The following is a 16,504-nucleotide window of genomic DNA, read 5'->3' as shown; positions in this document are numbered from 1 at the left end:
GTGGGTGGTCTTTAGAAGCTGGAAAAGGCACGAAAATGGATGCTCTCCTAAAGCTTCCAGGATGAAATGCCGACATCTTGACTTTTGCTCACTGAGACCTGTGTCAGACTTTTAACCTGCAGAATTATACATAATAAAATTGTGTTGTTTTAAACTACTAAGTTTATGATAATTTTTAACAGCAGCAACAGAGATCTGAGCTATCAGGTACTGTACCTTATCAAAATAAGCTAGGAAGAGGACATTTTCAGCCTTCCCCTGCTCTCTCTTTAACTGTCTGTTGCTTTTTCCTTTGTTCCTTTAGTTGTTGTTTTTTTTTTAATTGTTAATATTTCTTTTTATTGATAAAACTCTAGTGACGATATGGTCAACAGAACTACACTGCTCAGCACTTTCTCCCTTTAGTTGTCTTTAAAAGGTGAGGGATAACTTTATCTTCTGCACAAGATATAGTATCAGTGACTGAATATACCCTCCTGCTTGATAAAACCAAAAACCAAAAACAACAACCCAAAAAACAGACAGTACGTAAAAAAGAGTTTTCAAGACACTGGGCATCAGACTCAAAGCATAATGATCCCCGAAAAGAAAGCGAGTCCTATCATTTCCCCAGTTTACTGCCCCAGGTCGCAGCAGGGAGAGGGGGGGAAACCCAGGTGCAGCCCAGTGGATTACTGAGTTGAAGAGTCGGATGTGAGGGTTGATCTGGGGAGACCAAGGAGGCTGGAGTTCTCAGGACAGAGCCCTGGAGACTAGAGAGCTGCACAGAGTTCGCTCCCTGGAGATCTAAAGAGTAGATTTTCCTTGGAGTCGCCATCAGAACACTGGTCAGTGCAGGGGAAGAAAGAACCATCCAAGCCGAAGGAAACAACCAACCAAAAGTGTTAGCAGGAACAGTGATGGGCACTTACACAGCCTGGGAATAGTTCCCGTTTCCAGTAGCCAGACTGGAAAAACTCATAATTCAAGATAGCTCCTGCCCAAGTACCAGGAAATTATTAGTCCTAGACTGAGCACCTCTCTGGATCTGCCTAAACAATCAGAAAGTTAAGCTCAAAACGCTTAAATTATTTCCAAGCCCTTAACTGGATCCTAGAATGAAGCCCCAAACAAGGCAAAATTCACCTTTTTTTTTTTTTTTATTGAAGTGAATCTTACCAGGCATGCAAAGAAGTAGGAAAACATAATGCAGAGTGAAGAGAATAATCAGAAAACCAAAAATGACCTAGAACTGCCACAGACGTAATAATTAGCAAAAAAGGACATTAAAATAGTTATAACTGTTTTCCATATGTTCAGTGTGTTCAGTAGAGAAAGACTAAATTCAGAATTTTAGAGGCTAAAGCTACAAAGTATGACATTAAAATACATTGGATGGAATTAACAATTTTCATCACAGAAGAAAAAACCAGTGAACTTAAAGCCATAGTAGCAGAAACTATACATAATGAAAAGCAGAGAGAAAAAATTAACTGAAAAGCATCAGTGGGTTGTAGGAAAATTTCAAGCAGGCTCAGGTAATTCAGGTCCCTGATGGAGAGACGTATAGGGGCAGGAAAAACATCTGAAGAAATGATGGCCAAAATATTTCCAAACTTGATGACAATTTTAATACAATAGATTAGGATCAGTTCATCAAAAGCATATAAGAATTCTAAACGTTTATGCCTCTAGTAACAGATACATGAGGCTAAACAGATAGAACTGCAAGGAAAAGTAGAAATATCCTCAACTATGGTCAGAAATTTCAATACTCCTCTCTCAGTAAATAACAGAACAAGAAGAGAAAATATTAACAAGAATGTAATAAGACTTAACCACACTATTTCCAACCTGGTCTATTTGACATTTATAGAATACTCTACCCAACAAAAGAATAATATGCAGTTTTTTCAAGTGCACATGGAATATTTACCAAGATAACTCATATTCTCAGTCATAAAATAAGTCCCAATCAAAACCTCAGCAGGTGATTTGTAAAAATTGGCAAGCTGATTCTAAAATTCATACAGAGGTACAAAGGATTTAGAATACCCAAAACATTTTTAAAAAAGAACATATTTAAAGGACTAATCCTAACAGATATCAAGACCTTTAATAAAGCCACAGCAATCAAGTAATGTGGTATTGCCTTTCAGATAGACAAATAGATCTATTAAAAGGATAGAGGTCCAGACATAGACCCACATGTATAGGGACAATGGATTTTTGACAAAGGTGAAAGAGTAATTCCATGGAAAAAGGATAGTCCTTTCAATAATTGATGCTGGAACAATTGAATATCTATATACGAAAACAAAAACAAAAAACAAAATACATTGGTCCATACTATATCTCACCATATACAAAATTAACTTAAAATGGATTATAGGCCTAAATGTCAAACCTAAAATGGTAATAATTCTAGACGTAAACGTAGGAGAAAATCTTTGTGACCTTGTGTTAGGCAAAGGTATCTTAGATACATTACCAAAAGCATAATCCACAAGGAGTAAATTGACAAATTGGACTTCATCAAAATTTTAAAAAAATCTGCTCTTCCAAAGACACTCTTAAGAGAAAGAAAAGACAAGCCATATACCAGGAGAAAATTCAAGGACTTGTATCCAGAATATACAAAGAACTCTCAAAACTCAATAAGTAAAAAGAACCAAGCCATCAAAAATCGGCAAAAGATCTGAAGAGTCAATTCACAAAAGGAGATTTACAAATGGCAGATAAGTACACGCACAAAAATGCTCACTCATTAATTGTTAGGCAAATGAAAATTAAAACCATAATAGGATGTCACTACGGACTGTGCAAAAAGGACAAAAATTTAAAAGACTGACCACACCAAATGTGGGCAAGGATGTAGAGAAATACAGCACACATACACTGATGGCGAAAATGTAAAATGATATAACCACTTTACAGAACAATTTGGCAATATCTTTAATAGTAAAACATATAGCTATCACATGATCTAGTCATTCTGTTCCAAGGCATTTATTCGAGAAAATTACCCAAATACTTGTACACAAGTGTTCACAGCAGCTTGATTTGTAATAACCAGGGACAGGAAACAATCCAAATGTGTATCACGTGTGAATGGATAAACAAGTAGTGGTACATCCATACAGTAGAACATGAGTAAGTGAGAAAAAGTGATGACCTATTCATACATGTATCAGAATGGATGATTTCAAAATAACTCTGCTGAGGGAAAGAAGCCAGACAGAAAAGGAACATGTACGTTGTGATTCGACTTATATATAACTCTAGCTATATTCACAGCAACATACTAATTTATAGAAATCTAATCTGTACTAGTCTATAGTAACATAAAGCAGGTCAGTGTTTACCTGAGCAGGGGGAAGTGAGAAAGGGATGGCAAGTTTGGGAGCTGGATCTATGCGTCATTTTGGTCGTGGTGATGGGCTTCACCATGTGGCCATGTGTTACTCAGTATGGGCTGTGTGGATTAAATGCATTTGTACCTGGAAAGTCCTAAAAAGTGTGTTAAAAAAGTAGATGCTTGCAATTCTTAAATATTAACATAGTGTCTAAATTAAAGTATTTCCTGTATCAGAGTTTTATCATTTTCAACTCAATTTCTTACAATTAGAACCTTTCTTCTCATCTTCTGTTGTGTTTTTTTTTTTTTTTCATCCTCTTCCTTTCATGAGTTTTTTTTTTTCCCCCTTTTGGTTACTCTTTTTTTTACTTCTCTCTTTATTCTTATTCTAAAAATGCAGCCCTACTGCTTCCTTTGCTACCACTAGATTTCTTTGTCAGTGAAAGCAATGGATCTAATGAAGGGGAAAAGGTAAACTTTTTCATAATTCTAGTCCTCTGGAGTTAATGCAAGAAACAGTGGAATAAACCACCAGATCCTACCTACTCATAGATAGTATAACTGGGACTCTTATAAAGAAATAAAACAGCATTTTAGTTCTCAATTTATTTAGGAATATTAGAGGTGGGATGGGGAGTAAAGAGAATTGCAGTGTGTCAACTCAAATGGTCCATTCTTAAGTATGTCTTTTCTTTCCAAAATAGAAAGGGGATATAGGCTAGAGAAATCTAAAAATGAAGCAAAATAGTTGTAGTAATCCCCTCATCTAGGAAGCGCTATGGTGGTGGCACAAAATAGTCCTGCAATTTTCTTTCCACTAAATGAAAGAGGAGGGAAGTGTAGAGATCAGCAGTGATTATTTAATACAGGTTAAGAGTAACTACCATCAAATAGCATTTCATCCGTGCCCTTAATAATACCTCTTATTCCTTGTATGTATCACCATACATATAAATAAAAATGTCTTCACATAAATTTAGTTTCATAAACTATTTTGTAGGAAATGTGTCCTGAATACATAAGTACCATAGCAACAGCTAATGTTGGTTTTATTCAACCACAGTAAATCATACAAAAATATATTAAAGGAAAGAAACAGAATCAACAGTTTTATCAATAGTCTACACTTTAAGAAATGTGGACATGTCATTTTGTATAGCAACTCATGAATGTTTGTGGTCTATTTCTTTAGACTATTGTGATTTGTTATTTCCTTATTGTTAATAGAATGATTTTTCTATGGAATTGCTTGTGGCCATTATAGCTTGAGCTGTAACCACAGTTCTGGACAGTTTTGGCCATTGTGTGGGTTAAGAACCTATAAAAATTGTTTCTATGTTGGGCCTTCTGTGTCTCCATGGAAACTCTCCATGAGTTAAGTGTTTATGAATGATTCGTGGCCCTTGATGAAGCAAACTTTCTATGAAACAAATGCCTTCATGAGCCATTTTTGTGTGTGTGAAAATTTCAGAATCTTTTCCCCTAAGATTCAGGGCCCAATTTACTTTTGTTGGTTTTAGTTGGTTCAGTTTAGTTACCAGTGTGCTTCTAATTTTTGTTTTATCTATTGCACTTGCTTTTTGCACATTCCTCTGTTTCTGCTTTCAAACAGTTCTGTCGTGGTAGTGAAAGGCTGCCAGGTCCTGTCTCAGAAGTGACTGTTCTCCTTCCGACATTTTATTCAGTGCAGAGTTGCAAATAGACAAACATGCTTTCAATATCACATCTGGCTACGAGGCTTCCCTATTTCTTGAATCGTTCTTGGAATAGAATTAATTTTCCTTCCATTTTCTTTATAGCACAATTGTAATGACGCTAAGCAGGCAGACATTCTTATTCAGGAGGCAAAGCCAAAGTATTTCCATCAAGTATTTAAAATATTAATTTCTCAAATTCATACTACTCATTTTTATCAAAATATTTTAAACATATACTGTTGTTAGCCTATATATTTAGAATTTTATCCGGGAATACGGAGGTATGTCAATGTTTTTGGTAATAGCATTCTAATTGCAGTACTTTAACACCAGTATTAGAGAATACTAGCCCTAATAACTTAATATTTAAATAAACTTTCAAAAATGTATTTCCACAGAGCTCTGGCCATACAGGCTACACTCTGTGAAAACTGTAGTCATCCTGGTGGAGGTGTGGGAAGGGTATTTTCCTCCTGTCTTGACTTGTATTTCCCTGATGGCTGATGAGGTGACCATGTTTTCATATATTTCTTAATTGTTTGTCTATCTTGTTTTGGAGAAATGCCAGTTTGGAGTCTTTGCCTGGTTTTAATTGCGTTGTCATTTTATGGTTGAGTTAGACTTTTTCAAAAAATTAATGAGGGTGGTTTCCCTAAAGCTATTTTTTAACCGCTGAGTTTTAGCTGACTTAAAAAAAATGATTTCCACTCTTAATGTAGAGCCTGTTCTACTTCACCCTAATAGATAACATTGATTTTTATATAAAAGTATCAGTATGGTTTTATATTTATTTAAAAATCAATCATAGCAAAATGATTTCATTAAGCAGTACTTTTAAAATAATGCCATCTTCTCCTTCAAGGATAGCATTTCTTGGGAAGAAACACATAGAGCGTATTTTGGAAAGCAAGAACTGCTTATTGCTTAACAAACAGTAGGGCCTGATATCATGAAAACTTTTACAGTTCCAAGAAGACCTTGGCCTTTAGACAATGACAATATTGTTTGAATAGAAGTCATTTTTTAAATGGCGCTAACTTTTTCCTACCCTAACTTGGTAATTTCCCCTGAATGTCTCTGTAGGAAGTTTAACAGCGTTGTGAACATCAGCTGCGTGTCTGAATCTTTAAAACTTGAAGTGGGCTGAATGTCACAGCAGGAAATAAAAATATTTTCTGCAAAACAGCAATATTCTAATCTATTGACTGTGCAGATCCCTGGAAATACATGTTTGATTTTTAACACTCTTTGTAGAGTGGCAAAGTAAATTACAATACAAATGAAAATACTAGAAAAATGATTTAGAAAAAACATTATTAGTATATTTTTCCAGACAATTGTCAAAGGGTCTTCAAGAATTGTATCACTTGTAATTTGTAAAAAAATTTTTTTAAATTATATTCTTGGCATTTTCATCATTTAAACAAATCTGTCTTTCACAATAAAAACACACATCAAAAAATTTCAACCACCACAAATTAATCTCTTTTTACTTTAAAAAATTAATACTTAAGGGGTAAAATTTTCCTTAAGTGTTTTACCTGCAAGTTTCCTGAGCGCAGAGACCTGCCTTGTGGACCACAGAACCTGGCATATAATAAGTATGTAATATACATTTATTGAATGAGTGAATTAAAGCTATTTTTTAATTGGTGAGTTTTCACTGAATTAAAAAAAATGATTTTCACCCTGCTCAAGTTCATCCTAGTACCTACCATTGATTTTATTTAAAGGTATCAGTATAATTGCATACTTTATAAAGTAAAGGCTGCCCCAAACTGGGGTTCCTGGGGAGGACGTGGTCTGCTTCAGCCCAAGAGGGATTGGAGGATTTAGAGCCACTAGGGGTGGAGGGAGAAGGAAGGTTGGGGGGAGAGAGGGCTTTGCCAAGAGGGGTGAAGGGTGTGCCTCCCCTCCCCCCATGCCCCTGCATCTGGCAAGAGGGGCAGGTCTGGGGCAGGGGGCTGAAGAGGGGTTCTCAAAGCCTGGCCCTCCACAGTGAAGAGGCCGCTCGCTAGCTTGTCTGCAGGGCTCAGCGGTCCTGGGGTCCTTCCTGGTCCTTCTCCTAGCAGTTAGCTTGGTCCCCGTCGTCAGCATCTTCCTGACGGCCTCCTTGGGGCGGGCAGAGATCACTGTGCTCGTAAGGGATGCAGACTCAGGGACCCAGAGGACAGACACCAGACCCTCCTCCTTGCTTTCCTTATTACACTTTTACATAATAATTTGTTTTTCTTTTCCCTAAAGCAGGCTCCCTATTATGGTCAAGGGTGTCTGTGAGTGTTATTGATCAAAGGAGGAATGAAACCCTTGGACGTAGACTTCCCGCAGGGCTGCAGCTATTGAAGGATGGTCTGTGAGCCCTTTTCCCTTTAACCTCTCCCACTCTGCAAATTCCAGCTAGACCCAGTGCCTGGCAGAGGTCACAGGCCTACCTGTCAGCTGCATTTGCCAGCAGTTCCTTTCAGATTCTTGGGAAGTAAAAGGAAGAGGAGATAACATTTGCCTTTTACATTGTTTAGCCAATGATTTACAAAACAAACAAACATTGGTTACCACTGGAAAGATTGTCGCCAACTATGTTTGTCCCAGGACATCATTCCTTCCTGATTCTGGATATTTTTAGCCAATGCCAGATTAGCCCTGCAGCCAAACTGTGTAACAGTGACTCTACAAAGCCAGTGCTGAGAAGTAACAAAAATTGAAAGCATTTGACTGGCAACAAACCAATTATTTCAACAATTTTCTTTTACTTGTAAGAATGCAAGCAATCTTAGGCATGAGTTAGTATCTTTAGAATCTCCGTTATAATAAGTTTCTTTCAGTTCTAGGCTCAATTAAGAAATTCAAATTATGTAGGAAAGAACAAGCATGACAGCAAACCTCACTTCACCTTCATCCTGACCATGAATGCATTGCTTTTTCCTCCCCAGAGAGACAGAAGTGCTGAGGGGAGATCATTAAATTCATTCGGAATTAAAAAGAAAATTGAGGAAGTAAAATATAAAAGAGATTTTGGGGGATAAAGGACCTTAGAGATGTAATCTAGTGATTACTCAGCTGTTCTTATTCTGCTCAGATATTTAAGCCCAGAAATGTTCATTTCACAGGAAGGTCCTGCACAAGAGACCAGGCAATAAATCTGAAAACTGAGTAACAATTAAACTGTCACACATCTACCAAAGAGAAAATATGCAAAAAATAACCCCTCACTAAACATATGCCACAAACCCATGGTCAAAGATGAAGAATTTCACTTAAACACTGACAGTCTTTCCTGCTATAGAATTAGCAAATTATCACTGCTCCAAGTGATAAGAAGTAGATGTTGTGATGGGGGGAAAGTCTTCCGGTCGGTCCTCAGCAACAATTAATGATAGATGTTCTGTCTCTGACCTTGACTGACCAATTGTTAACATCTTGCAAAATTGGCTTTGTTATTCTCTCTTGAACTCTCTGCCTTTGTCTCTCTCTCTTTCTGTCTCTCTGTCTCTTTCTCACACAAACACATACACGCACACACTGTGGTTTTTTTTTTTTATCTGAACCATTTGAGAGTAGGCTGCGTATGCCACACTCCTTTATCTGTTACGGCTTTCGTGCGGAGCCATTGTCTCTGCTTTGAGCTTCTACACGTAGGGCCACAGTAAACAAGTGTGATGCTTTGGGCTCCCTCATGGTTAAACCGGGTAGCCAGGCTGAAGCATCGTGTCTGGGTTTTATATTCCACATAGTTGCACAGAACTACTTAAAAGTCTAGCCTTTATAAAGGCAAAATGGTCTACTAAAGGCATTTTGTAACGTTGTATCATGGTGTCTAAGAACTCTGACTATTGAATTTTTCTCATTTTCTCCCTGCAGGACTGGAGAGATATCTGAGAATGTATATGGGTGTGAGCCTGGGTCTGTGTCCAACTGCCACCCTGCTCTCTCTCTCTCTCACACACACACACACACACACACACACACACACACACACACACGACTTTTTCTCGAAAGAATTCAAAGTTCTATTGTTACCAAAATTCTTTCCATGAAGAATACATTTTGTTTTCCTCTTCGGAAAGTTGCCTGTTTTACATGGAGAAGAACTGTTTTCTCTTGTTTCTAACAAACAGTCATGCATGGAAAATGCAAAACCTTGTTTGAAAGAGAAAACGATTCTCTATTCAGTGGGAGAGAGGATGGCTTGTATAAGAATTCCTAATTGTTAGGAACAAATCCCCAAACAATGGCAAACTGCCTTGTCTTTCCTTGGAACTAAACCAATCAGGCTGGGTGGCAGGTATATAGCGATGTCATTGCCCCTTTGCCCAAGAGGCAGTAGGAGCTGAAAATAAGTTTGACTTTTCTCCGGATGGTGGATCAAGGCCCCAGAGTTTCCAGAAAGGATAGACATGATGGCCTCCTTGACTCCCTCTAGGGAGAAGCCAGGGTACCTGCTCCAGCCCCCTCCAGGAGAGGCAGAAGCTGTCTCAGATCTCTGCTGGTCCCCGCCTGCCATCTGGGGCCAGTCTCGTTCTTGTCAGCCTTGTGTTTTAAAAACCAGGCCTTATTTCTTCTCTCCTTAAAACTGTTAGTAGTTTAATTGCTGTAAAAGATCTTTTCTTGACTATGTTTCTGCCCTCTCTGTCCCTGTGCCCCAGTAAGCTTTTCTGAATTAACTCTCCTCTTCACCCTTGGCAGACACCTCAATGTGCTGGGTTTAGAGTCACATTTGTAGTGTTTATTTTGTGATATTATTGATATTATTGTCTTATGTGATATGATTGATATTAATATCTTGATATTATTACCGCAAGACTATTAACTGTTCTGGAATTTAATAGACTATACATCCATTGAGAAAGGAAGAAAATCTGGGTTCTAATTTAGGTTCTATCATTAACGAATTGTCTGATTTTGTAGACATCAATTAGCCCCTGGGAGCCCATCTCTGTATCTGCAAAAGGCACATGGCTTTGAACTGTGTGGGTCCACTTACTTGCTGATTTTTTCCAATAAATATGGCCTATAGGACTACACTAAACAACGCTGGCTGAATCAAGGGATGCAGAACCCCTGCTGCTGAGGCTGGCCGTAAAGTTATACTCAGATTTTTGACTGCATACAGGTTGGTGCCTCTAATCCGCGTGTCGTTCAGGGGTCAACTGCATTACTACCAACTCTAAAGGCTTCCGAGAATTTGAAAGAATAAAGCTTGTTAATAATGATAAGGTATTTGGGAACATGATGTTATGTAAACACGACTGAAATTTCCATTGCTCATCAGTTATTTTGCAGTAGTCTAGAATAGACAGAGTCTTAAGTACAATGTACCAGGGCATATAATTATTCTGCTATTTAAAATATCTTTTTCCACAAAATATTAATCAATATATGAGTTGTCAAAAATTCTCTCGATGTATCACTTAACTATCTAGATATGTTCATTAGCCACGCTGGTCATAGAGAAAACTTCTGTAACTGTGTAACTATAGCAAAGAGACTGCTATTTGTTATAGATGGTGAAGAAATAGACAGAGTAGAATAAAACTAGCGTGTATTTGTATCTAGTATGTGCTACTCACTATCCTATGACCTAGACAATTTCTCTGTATTGCATGTGCTATCAAAAGAGAGCAGCATTAAAAAGCCTTAAGAAAAGAAACCATCAACAAAGTGAAAGGACAACCTGTGAAATGAGAAAAAATATTTGCAAATCATATATCTGATAAGGGGTTAATAGTCAAAATATATAAATAACTCATAGAGCACAATAGCAAAAGACCCAATAACTCAATTAAAAATTCACAAAGAACCTAAATAGATATTTCTTAAGAGAAGATATGTGAAAAGCCAACAGGTATATGAAAAAATGTTCAACGTCCACTAGTCACTAGGCAAATGAAATTAAAACCACCATGGGATATCACCTCACACTTGCTAGAATGGCTGTCATCAAAAAGAAAAACAACAAGTGTTGGTAAAACTGTGGAGGGAAGGGAACCCTTGTGCACTGGTGGGGATGTAAATGGTGCAGCTACTATGGAGAACAGTATAGAAATTCCTCAAAAACTAAATATAGAGCTACCGTATGATCTAGCAATTCCACTTCTAGGAGTGCATCCAAAGGAAACAAAACACCAACTTGAAAAGATGTCTGTACCTCCACGTTCAGAGCAACATTCTCTACGATAGCCAATAAGAGAACTGGGATTCTGTAAAGTATTTGCTAAAACAATATGGTTTTCTTTGTGAGATCCTCACCGTAGATCAGAAAAGAAATTGTGGAATAAAAACATAATCCACCAATTCTACCATTTATAATTAATGTGTATCCGAGAGGAAAGGAGGATGAATGTACGGTAATAAAGTGGTATCCAGCGATATCAGATGGTGCATTTATGGAGTCGCAAAAGACATGTGGCTGATGAGATTTGGGACTTGGAGTTATTATTTGCTTTTCACTATACCTTTATGAATCATTCACGTCTAATTACACAGATCAGCGGTAGGCAAACTACCACAGAGTGCAAACCAAATCTGGCCTGCCTCCTCTTTTGTAAATAAAGTTTTATTTAAACATGCCAGGCCCGCTAGCTGACCTGCTGTCTATGGCACTCCAGTGGCAGGGCTGGGTTCCTGTCACAGAGGCCACTGGGGTTACACAGTCTAAAATATTTGCTCCCTCTCCCTTTACGGGAAAGTGTCCCGATGCCTGAAAAAGACCACAGGTAAAAATAGAACAAACTCCACAACAGCTTACTTCACCTCCCTTCCATGTGGAAGAGAAATCAGTACTGATTCATTCCTGTTTATCCGGCTGTGTTTTAATTTTTATTGTTTTTATTATGTGCAAAAGTTGGGAATAACATTGTGTTTTCAACTTATCTATCTACACATATGGGAGTATTTCCTTTTGAAAATATTACCAAAGTTAATGGTATTGTCTCCTTAAATTCTGTAAATTAAATCACATTACTAGTTACTATCTACATTAGCAGTTGCTTTCTCAATTATTAAGCAAGGGAATATTTGAATATCTTACTAACATTTTAAGATTAAATAAAATGTTCTTTTTTTAGCTGAGTAGTTGATCTTTCTTATACTTTTAATTCTCTGGGGGTCAGATCTGGGGAAGTATAAATCTGCATTAGCGTTATTCTCCACTTTTCTTTTCTTATTCTCTCTGTACACGTTCTTAAGAGCACATAGTATTGTTTTCAACCAGATCGCAACATGTTCAAGATTAGTCAGTGTCCAGTTCCTGAGTAAAGGCTGCCTTTCAGGTCCTCACTAATTATAGATTCTGCTCTAGAAATAGAAAATGTACTTATAAAGTTTTTGCAGGGTTGGTGCGAGATAGAATTACCCTGATCTGTTAAGTAAGGTGAATAGAAAGACTTAGGAAAGAAATTGTCCTCAATTTAATGATTCGGAGCTTTCTGAGTGCCAGTTGATGGAAGTCTGAAAGTGTACCAGACAGCAATGACTAACATGTGTCAAGGACGATTTAAGTGAATGGCTTTTGAGATTAAAGTGAAGCTCTAACAAAAGTACTCCAGAGAGAGACAGGAATTGGAATCTGTTCTCACACTGGGAAGGTCCTTTCACGGGACACTTCCCAGCACATCTGCACATCGATGCGTTCGGTATTGTCACGGGGAATTCACTGAGCCCCTTAGCACCTAGGGATCCTTGGCTATTTAAAAGAGAAAATGCTGGCGTGTGTCCTAAAAGGGATTGTTACCACCCTACTAATTATTCTGACTTCTAAATGAAATGCTGACTCATCAAAGTCATTGTTTTACTTCCAAGGGTTGTAATATATTAAATATTATAAAAACTTCGAGTTGCAAGTATGGATAAAGATAGCTGTGTTTGAATACAAAATAAATTTTAAATAAAGCATGGACATTTTTTAGACTTTCTGACTTCATAGCAGTCCTGCTTTTGTTATTCTCATTTGTCACTTTAATCAAAATATCACAAATACTTAGATTTTACTCTTGGCAGTAATTTAGCCTATGATAAGTTCATTGTTGACTTCAAAGTAGACAATTATTTTATTGGTGTAAGTTTTCTTTAACAATGCATTTTATTTATTTGTTTGAATTGCTAATGCAAATAGACTACAAAATTTAAAATAAATAATATGCTGTAAAATGTAAATCTCCCATCCGACTGCTGTCGGTTGGCTATCTAGTTATCTTTCCTGGGAGCAATCACCATTACCATTTTCTTCTGTGTCCTTCCAGACTTAGTCTGTGCATATGCAAGTATTAACTTATATATTGTTTTTTTTATAAAGCAAATAGTACCATGCTCTTCACATAGTTTGGAACTTTGCTATGTTACCTTAATAGTAAACCTTTGAGATTGTTTCCCATTAGCACTTCATTATTTCTAACAGCTTCATAAATATTCCATTGCGTGAATGTACCATAATATTTTTGACCAGCTCCCATACCAAAGTTTTGTCTAATTTTCTGGCTTTTTGTTTTAACTTTTTGTGTGCATGTGTGTCTGTCTAAGTATGTGGGTGGGGTGTGTGTGTGTGTGTGTGTGTGTGTGTGTGTGTGTGTTGGGAGCTCAAATGCAGAGGCTATATTATTCGGTGTACTATACTATAGTATTGGTCTGTGTGAGTGTCCTCTATTATTCTTTTTTTTTCCTTTTCCTTTATCCTTGGCCATCAAATATATTTATTCATCTTCCTCTATGATAGGCATCACTAATGTGTGTGGGGTTTTTCCTTGGATATGTGTGTATTTTTGTAAACTGTGAAATATTGTTTAGTGTGTGAGTATTTCGAAGTTACATTAATGGTATTGTTATTACTCTAGAGCATGGTTCATGGTCACTGCTTCTGAATTGCTGCAGAATCTTTTTTCACATCTATGATTTTTTCCTAATGATCTTTTTTCACATGTCTATGATTGTTTCCTAATTTATTTCCCAGAAATGGACACATAGGCTGCGTCCAGCTTTCGTGATCACAATGCTGTAATAAACGTATGCATACACACCCCTGTGTGTGCCTATACACAAGTGTTTCTACATCCAACTGTAGCATTGCTGGGCCATACTCACGGTTACCAAGTCCTCAAATTTTCCACACATTAGTTTTGTCAGATTATACTTCTACCTGAAACACATGAGGTTCCTATTTTCTCACATCCTTGTCTGCATTTGGTATCATAGAGCTTTCTAATTATTTTAATTTGATGGATATAAAGTGATAGATCATGATGTAACTTTGCATTTGTCTAATGACTAGGGAGGTTTGAAATATCTTCATCTGTTTTTCAGTCTATGAAGTTTCACCTCCTATTCACATATATTGCTTTTTTGTCATAACTTGAAATGCAAGTCATGTTTCTCAAACTTGTAAGAGGCTCATATTCTAGATAACATTGTCTTGGTTTTTTTTTCCTTGCAACCTTTTTCCCCAATTTTCTCTCAGACTTTCTCTGTAAAGCAAAAATCCTTAATTTTGATGTAATCATATTCATCAGTATTTCACCTTATGCTAGATGCTTTTTAATGTATTCTCTTAAAATTAACTTTACAGTGTTACATTTCACATTTTCATACACTTAACACACCAAACATAAATTTAACATATCAAAATTTCAAGGTGCGAGATAAAGAATTCAAGTTAATGTTTTTTTCCATTAATTTCCCATTTCCTTGACACTGTTTCTTAAATACTCACTATTATGCTCATACTCTGTGGTTCCGTATGTAACTATATGGATCTATCTCGTGCTGTCAGTCTTTAAGGGTCTCTTTTTTGTCCATTGCATAGTTTGACTGCTTGTATTCATACCACACACTTTTTATTTCATGTCTACGTTACATGTCTTATAATCCAGTTACGTGATTGCATTTTCCTTTTCACTTTAATATCAGTAGGATCTGAATATTGTTTTTCATGTCTTTCTTCTCCTTCATCAATTTGGCTAGAGGTTTATCAATTGTATTCATTGTTTTTTAACCAGCTTTTGGTGTCACTGATTTGCTTCTACTACTTTTCTGGTTTCAACACAATTGATTTATGCTCTGTGCTTTATTATTTCCTCCCCTTTGCTTACTTTGGGTTTAATTTGCTTTTCTTTTCCTAGTTTCTTAAGGTGGAAGCTTAGGACAATGATTTGGGACATTCTTCTGTCCTGACAAAAACATTTAACGCTAGGGCAGCAGGTCTCCAGTGGACTCTCAGGCAATCTTTTCTCACCACATTTGTGTGTCTGCAAAAGCATTTAAACTTCATCGCTGAGAAATATTTCTTAAAGGTATAGATACCTGAGATGGCATATTTTTGGGTTTTTTTCTTCCAGAATTTTAAGGATAACACTCGTTATCTTCTCACTTATGTGGTTTCTGATGAGACACAGCAGTAATTTTCATCATTGTTTCTCTGTATGTGTTGGGTCTTTCTCTCCTCTGCCTACCCTCAAAATTTCCTTTTTATCTTTTTGAGCAGTTTGAGTGTGATATGTCTCTGTATGTGGCTTATATGTTTTTATCCTGCTTTGGGTTCTCTTAACCTCTTGACTCTCAGTTTTGGTGTCTTTCATTATTTTAGGAAAATTATGGCCATTATCTTTTCAAATATCGCTTCTGTCTCGTACGCTGTCTGTTCTCTTTCTGAGTCTTCAATTACAAGTATGTAGATGATTTGATGTTACCTGACAGCTCTTTGATGCTCTGTTCTGTTTGTTTTCATGCTTATTTTCTCTCTGTGCTTAAGTTTTGCTGATTTCTATTGACCCATCTTCAAGTTCATTGGTTCTTTCCTCAGCCAGGATAAGTCTATTACTGAGCCTGCTAAAGGAATTCCTCAATGGATGTTAACTTAAGCCCCAGGGCTGACAGGTGTCATTTTCTCTCCTGAAGGCATTTGCTTCTGAAGGGACAAGGGAGTGGGCAGGGAGCGGGGTTCGCCTTTCCCAGGGTGGCAGGGCGTAGGGATCCCCCCCTCCATCCCCTCCTCCATGCCTGTCTCCTGCCCTGCCCCCAAGCTTTCACTTGTGCACCCGCTGGAAGTCTGTGGAAAAGGGTTTGTAAGTAAAGGCAAATTCTTCTTGTGTCTGGGGCTATCGGCAGTTTCATCATGTCATACTAGCCTATATTCAGTCTTCAGTAATTTATTAAAATTTTAGAAGATCCCTTCTCACCTTCTTGCCTGGTGGTCCTAGCATCTTCCTGTGTTCTGCCCTAGATGAGACAGTTCATACCGTCCCTCTCTTTCCTGGGGACCCTGCCCCTTATTGGATTTCCAGGCTACTTGGTGTTACTTTGTGACATCAGCTCTTTGATAGGTTTAAGAAAATGTATGATTTTGTAGTCTTTCTGGCTTTTTCTTGTTGTTAAAATAAGAGAAGCCTTCTTTTCAGTTTTCCACAGCTTAGGTATGGGAAGAACTCTCTTATTAAATTTTTTTAAGATTTTATTTTTTTCGAGTAGTTTTAGGTTTATAAGCAAA

General features: G+C 37.2%; 1 protein-coding gene across 1 annotated transcript in view; it reads left to right on the top strand.

Moving 5' to 3' along the window:
• GASK1B (golgi associated kinase 1B) overlaps positions 1 to 16,504 on the top strand; it is a 110,603-nt gene that overhangs the window by 81,526 nt on the left and 12,573 nt on the right. The gene's annotated exons all lie outside the window — the stretch shown is intronic.

The sequence above is a fragment of the Balaenoptera physalus genome (assembly GCF_965194825.1).
Source record: "Balaenoptera physalus genome assembly, chromosome: 5".
Lineage (NCBI taxonomy): Eukaryota > Metazoa > Chordata > Mammalia > Artiodactyla > Balaenopteridae > Balaenoptera > Balaenoptera physalus.
This window is presented reverse-complemented; position numbering and strand designations above follow the sequence as displayed.